This window comes from Plodia interpunctella, chromosome 28, assembly GCF_027563975.2.
Source record: "Plodia interpunctella isolate USDA-ARS_2022_Savannah chromosome 28, ilPloInte3.2, whole genome shotgun sequence".
Taxonomy (NCBI): domain Eukaryota; kingdom Metazoa; phylum Arthropoda; class Insecta; order Lepidoptera; family Pyralidae; genus Plodia; species Plodia interpunctella.
In genome coordinates, this window is record NC_071321.1 from 1,278,710 (window position 1) to 1,286,189 (window position 7,480).

Genomic DNA, 7,480 nt, shown 5'->3' on the forward strand with positions numbered 1-7,480 from the left:
GTTTCTTTAATTGGGGCTGTGAGGCCGCGAAGCCCGAGGTCAGCGTAAAAAAATCTAAAACCTTTGAAGATTCGGCTGTGATTTTAAGACCGGCCGCTTGCCTGATGCCCCTCTTTGGGAATGCTATTGTTGCTATCAGCTGCCAAGCTGCCCTTAGTCGTCCTGTACAAATTCCACTGGAAGATATAAAACGATCATATCCCACTAGGGATACGACGCCAAAAATGTACCCGCTGATCCAACATTGTTGACATTCAATTTAGTATTCCGTACCAAAATGGTAAAACGGGATCCTAATTACTGTGACTCTGTCTGTCACCGGGCTACATCTCATGAACCGTGGTAGTTACACAGTTGAAAATTTCACAGATGATATATTTCTATTGCCGGTTTTTTGCCACATTAATTAACATCAAATAGATACTTACTAAAAAAACATAATAAAATATGTTTTTGCTGTTCTATAGATAACTAACGCCCCTGTAAGCCAGTCCCGGCTTCGCTTCGGTGAAACCCGTATCGTAATATTTACAAAGACCGTATCGTGTCCAATGCATAGTTTCAAGTCGGCTCCACGCTGTCGTCGAACAGTTTGCCAAACTTTGGCGGATTCTGTATATGTATTACGTAAACTTAAATACTCGGACGATTTGGAATTTGGCACAGAGATAGACAAAACATTCAGGGTAGTAATAAACTACTTTTTTAATATATGTTATATTACTGATAAAAAATTATACATAAATTTATATTTAAAAAATGGTAAGCCCTTCTGGCATAATTGGGACCAACCACTGTTTGAATGAGTTTCTTTCGGCATTTCTTCTAAGCAGTGGTCGTTCCGAAATGCTAGTAGTTTGTAGCTTTGGTAAACATCATTCAATTTAGAATATGACGTGAAAAAGTGCCTGTGAAGGCCTAATTTCTGAATAAATGATTTGATTTTGATTTGATTTGATTTTTATAGTTTTACCAGATCGAAGCCTGGACCGGCCTAAACATAAAGCAGTTTTTTTTAAATCAAATTTTCAATCCAAGGCGAAACGTGCAAAATCCTCGTCCAAATCGGCCTTCGCCCGAGGCTCTGCACAGCCCGTAAGACACAAGCTGTCTCGAAATCAATCATTGGCGAGGTGAACTACTTTAGCTAGGAGTGGCTGAGCTAGATAGAAATACTTGAGACCTACTTCGTTTCACTTTAGTTAGGATTTAGTCTTAGTACAGTCAACAGCACACAAAGATACCATACATGAACTTTATGGCGCGGTAATAGTGGCGAAATTCATTAATTTGGGGTAGGTTGATGTGCTGTTGACTGTACATAAAAGCTATACATACATATAATAAAACTGTAAAATAGGTTATGTCTGTACAATAAGAGATAATAAAGAAAAATAATGATTGGTGATCTTTATGGGACTAATAAAGACAAAACAATTTTTAACAGAATTTTAGTCTGCCTGTATACCTATATTCACGTATCACGTAAAAACGACTTGTTGGAATTTTATTTAGTTTTCACACACCTGTATATATAGGGAATAGTCTAACTTAAAATCTGGTATAGGTTACATCGCGACACGTTGTTTAGAACCCGAGATATTTACAGTAATAAGTTATAAGCGGACTCACTAAAGTTAGAAAAGCTGTACATAAATATATTGCAATCTTGTAAACATCGTTAAACATACATTAAATATATATGCACTCGAACATAAAACTTAATTTTTGTCAAGTCTGTTGAAAAATATCCTTCCAAGAAATGGCGGATCGGCTCGTGACGTAAGTGATACGTCAAAGTTGTAGTAACTGTGACGTCACTTCCTTCACTCGAGTCGCCATTTTTTTGTGTTCCGTATTTCAAACCGGCCTAAAAAATTATTATGCCATTATTTTTAGATTTGTCTTTGAATCAGCATGAACAAAGTACGTAATAATTATAATATTAATTACTTTAACGAATACATTGTCTCAAAAATAAATTGTTTAAAAAAAATGCATGAAGGTATTTAAATAATTAAATGTCACTTTAATTCATTACGTTACGTTTTACTATTTTTTTTTAATCTGTGTCTATAGGTAAGTATTATTTAACTGTGATTCGGTATCTTTAATTTATCAGTTTAAATAATTACGCGATTATACATTCTTTTGTTCTGATCAAAGTCTTTAGGTAAGTATATTATATATAATCTGTGATGGTATATCCTTTTTGACTCTAAAATTGTGACGTCACACGTTATATCTGTCACCCAAGCTCCATATATTTTTTTGTTTTTGACATAAAATAAAAGGATTGGATTTGACTAGTTGTAAATAGCCTAATGTTGCGAAAGATAATTCTTCGACATGGTTTCTTCAGTTAAAATTCATATTACAAATACATATATCATAAACTATGGATAAGACAGATGTATCAATGATGTTTCGATCGTTTTACGCACTTCTCATATATTCCGTAATTATAATCAATATTTGAATTTGTCACTAATAGGACACGATTACATTATCCATTTTTTATTTTCATTATTTATATTTTAACTGTCAAAATTGTACCACATCTGTGTCACGGTTTTATATCAATATGCGTAATCTAGTAGTTGCAGCAGTTTATAATCTAATAATTTTCCAATTTCAAAATATGCCATCAATCTAAATATATTTGAAAAATCGAATTAGAGTTTATAAAACTGCCAGTGTTTTATATGGCATAAAAACATGCCATTGCAAAAAGAAAACCAGCCAATATAACCAGCCAGCATTTTTCATATGGCACAGATAAAAAACCACGTGTACCCAGCATGAAGGCTGAAATGTAATAATTATGATCTAAAACCTAGCTTAATTAATATTAGTTTCGGAGTTTTCAGTACAAAAACGGATAAATAGGACGGAGGCAGAGGCGTGAAGTTATGGGTCGTTTGTCAGGGGCTGATTAAAAAAGTTTTATAGTGCAGTTGGAATGAATTGGCATTGAAACTGCGATTGTTATCTTTTCAAATTATTTTGTAGAATATTTCAAAGTACGTTTTCAATTCTAAAATATATTCTATAATATTCTCAAAACAAATCTTTAACATTTGGCTCAGTCAGAGTGACCAGCCACGGTTGCTGCATATTGCTGACAAGGCAATGTGTCACTAGCCGTTACGATATCCACAGCAGGATATGGAGTGGCCCAATTCTAGGGCGGGAGCACACGCCAACGCCATCGGCATTTTTGTATTTGTTAATTGAATACTCGTATAATATGTATGTACCAATCTTCAAAAGCAACACTACAACATCCAAACCCGTTTTTGTGCCAATAAAATAAACGTTAATTTCTCAGTTTTCAGGAAATGTTTTAACGCCAATTACTTTACAAAATCTAGAAATTCCAAATAATAAATAAAAAAAGAAATATATTAGGACAAATCACACAGATTGAGCCAGCCCCAAAGTAAGTTCTAGACTTGTGTCATGGGATACTAACTCAACGATGCTATATTTTATAACAAATACATATATAGATAAACATCCAAGACCCGGGCCAATCAGAAAAAGATCATTTTCCGTCATGACCCGACCGGGGATCGAACCCGGGACCTCTCGGTTCAGTGGCAAGAACCTTACCACTGCGCCACCGAGGTCGTTAATAAAATATTTTATTAAAATTTTTATCGCGTTATGTATTATTTTTTATCTCTCTCTATCTCTCCCATTTAAGCGTTTCTCTGGTTTCTTCTCAGTCATTGAGCGTCGGGGCCCAGAGCCCGTTTTCCTACATTTTCGTCTTCACTTCGCACGGTCGTCACCATCGCTAGTTGTCAGACCATTGTCACGCATATCATCCTCGACGACATCAAGCCAGTCTTGGTTTGCCTTCTGCCAGGGCCGGGCGGGAGCGGCATAGCCAGTATTTGTTCCCCAAATAATTTATTTTTATTTAATTTTCATTTATTTAGTTGATACACAAACAGATTACAATCAAAACAGGTCTTAAGTATAGGCATAAAGTGAAGCCACTAGATTGTATTGAATCAACATATTTATGGGCAAAACTCAAAAAAGAGTTTAAAAGAAAAAATTTTTTTTTTTTTTCAAAAGCCAAAGCAACAGCTTTTGGTACAACTATATTGTCTAAGTAGGAGAATGCAAACAGTTTAGTTAAGTACTAAAAAATATTGTTGGAGACATTTTGCCCGGTCTAAGCAAGACGTGGCCGTACCGGCGCAGGCGCAGGCGCTTGCTAAGTTACGCGAAAATGAAGGGCAACGAATGACGTAATAGGCATTAGCATTTTCAAGTCCAAAAGGTGATTGAACGCATTTCACGCACGACAAGCGAGCCAGATTGTAAATACGTGATGCTCTATGACCCAGATACGTGGCCATAAACTAATTTCGTGAGAAAAACACATGAGCTAGGGCTAGATTAATCATAGAGCCGAATAGGAGGCCTCATGGGCCTGGAATGAACTACTTGCCCTTGTAAACCTTTAAATTTTGATTTTACGACTGGCCACCTGCCGACCCTCTTTCGCAATGCTGTTTGTTTGTTAGCTTTTCAAGTTTTATCTACTCAACCCATGGATGATTAAAAAGAGATACTATTTTTATATGTCCATGATTCAACCGTTTTTCTTGAAATTTTGCAAGTTTAGAAATATGAAGAAAAGGACATGGGTACCTTTCATCTCGGAAAAATAACTGTTCCCGTGGGAAATTAACGCGGGTGAAGCCGCGGTCAAAAGCTAGTACTGCTAATATTATGAATACGAAAGTTTGTGAGAATGTAATGTTTGTATGTGGTCGTTACTCTTACACGCAAAATCGGACCGATTTACAATTATTTACGTTTCACGATTAACAGGATCGATTGTTATGAAATTTGGTACACGGGTAGAATATAACCTGGAATTACACATATGATACTTTTCCCTGATCCCGAAATTCCCACAGTTGGCGCAGCTATTATTATAAATGCGAAAGTCTGCCAGTCTGTCTATCTGGTCCGCTTTCATGGCTAAACCGCTGGACCGAATTTAATTAAGCTCCCGTTCAAATATAGAGTACTTTTATTTTCAAAAATCAACTCTCAAATTACTATAATGTCGGGTTGTGTTCCGCTTGCGCACAGAAACTAACGGGTGCGAAGTCGCGGGCAAAAGCTAATTAAATGTAAATAAACATGTCAAAATGTTTTAAACGACTTGAATTTTATAATTACAGATAATACGTAGCTTGTTATAATAAAATGTATTGTAGGTACTCTCGGCCTTTTTGACCAAGGATAAACGTAAAAGTTCTGTGTTGTCCCGTCTCTTTCAAGCATATTATATTATCATAATATCGAATGTGTCTGTCGGGAAGCGACTTTGTTTTATACTATACTAGCGCCCCGTCACGGCTTCGCTCGGGTAATAACATAATAAATTATACGCCTGAACCTTCTTCAGGAATCACTCTATCTATTGGTGAAAACCGCATGAATAATAATGCGGTTTTCACCAATAGATAGAGTGATTATAGTGACGTATATACGTGCAATAGTTTTTGAGTTTATCGCGAACAGACAGACACAAACGCGGTAGAGGACTTTGTTTTATAATCGTTAAAAGACATGCTAAAATTGTATACATACTTATAATAACGACCTCGATGGCGAAGTGGTAAAGTGCTTGCCACTGAACCAAGAGGTCCCGGGTTCGAACCCCGGTCGGGTCGAGATGGAAAATGATCTTTTTCTGATTGGCCCGGGTCTTGGATGTTTATCTATATACGTATTTGTTATAAAATATAGTATCGTTAAGTTAGCATCCCGTAACACAAGTCTCGAACTTACTTTGGGACTACGAGTAGCTCAATCTGTGTGATTTGTCCTAATATATTTATTTATTTATGATAAAAACTTGTAAAAAAAAACATAATAGTTTATTTATGTTGTATTATCCTCAATCGCCGCATTATAACAACCGCATCAAATTCGATCCAGTACTTTTTGTTTCATACGTGAAATATAATAAATTATCTGTGTAAAAACAACTATGTACAGATATAGTGCACACAGTTTTATTGTATGTAAACATATAGATTGAGTTTTTTGGATAATTCTGATTCTAAGCTTCTAGAGCTAATAAATACATGTGGTAGTAGTGAGTGACAAGTCCAATGCCTCAAATGAGTAATAAAAAAATAAAACCGGTCAAGAGCGAGTCGGTCACGCGCACAAAGGGTTCTGTACCATCCCAACTTCCCAACTAATTTGAAGCGGTGGTGGTGTAATGGTTAAGACGCCCGCCTGTGGATTGAAAGGTCTAGGTTCGTATCCGTCCCATATGAGTTTGTACACCAATCTGACTCATATATGTATGGTAGCTTTCATAGACCACCACTTGCTTCCTGTGAAGGAAAACATCGTTAGGAAACCTGCACACTGGTGGACAGTTTAGTTCACTACTGTGTATGCGACTACCTGCCACTAGGTGGTGGTAAGTAGTCGTAAAAGTCATGTCAGATGCCTTTAGGCGACTTGAATAAAATCTGACGTCAGTGTTAGCGATAACACACTCGATATGATAATATTGTTACCTCATCACTCTTTCTCTACTTAACTTCTTATAATTTCTCATACATAATAGTTGAATACGGAGAAGGGAAATTTATTCCGGGAAATTCGCCGAACATTTACCGTGGAAAATTCACGCGAGCAAAGTCGCGGGTTTAAGTTAGTAATCTACAAAAACTCACAAAAAATCACAAGCATGTGAGCACCCATAAATATTATTCAATTTTTTTTATTTGTTTTTAATGCGGCGTCAACAGAAATACATACATCTTGAAAAATTTTACTTTCTAACTACCTCGGTTCATGAGATACAGTCTTCTGACAGACAGACGGACAACGGAATCTTAGTAATAGGGTCTCGTTTTACCATTTGGACACAGAACCCTAAAAAAAGGTTATGTATATGTAATATGTAATATTATAGGTCATTATTTTTTTTATTAAATACATGTTGTGTCCACTTCCGTTTTAGGTTCCGCGACCAAAGGATCAAAGTCACATGACATAATAATATGCTTAATTTATATTTTTATATTCATTTTGACACAATGTCGTAAATTAATATGTAGGTCGCAACATTCGGTGTGGGTCGTTTTAACGTACGAAAGAAAAAAAAAACTCATAGTGGATTGTCTAAACGTTCATTCTTTTATGAAATTGTAAAATACACTCATTTTGTATGGAATAAATTACAAATATATATTTTTTTCTGTGATGTAACTATAAATTACCAGTTTTCGGACAGTATGCGCCAAGGTTTGCCTAATTTCATGATTCTTGGTGTACCCTATAGGTTTGATTGCCTTGTGTAATATCGAAATATCGCAAAATATGCGACAAAACGGTCATATTTTTTGATCGCGTTAACGTATAAGTTTGATTTTTTTTCTCAGCTGAAAGAGACCGGTGACTTGGGTATTAGGTATAAATT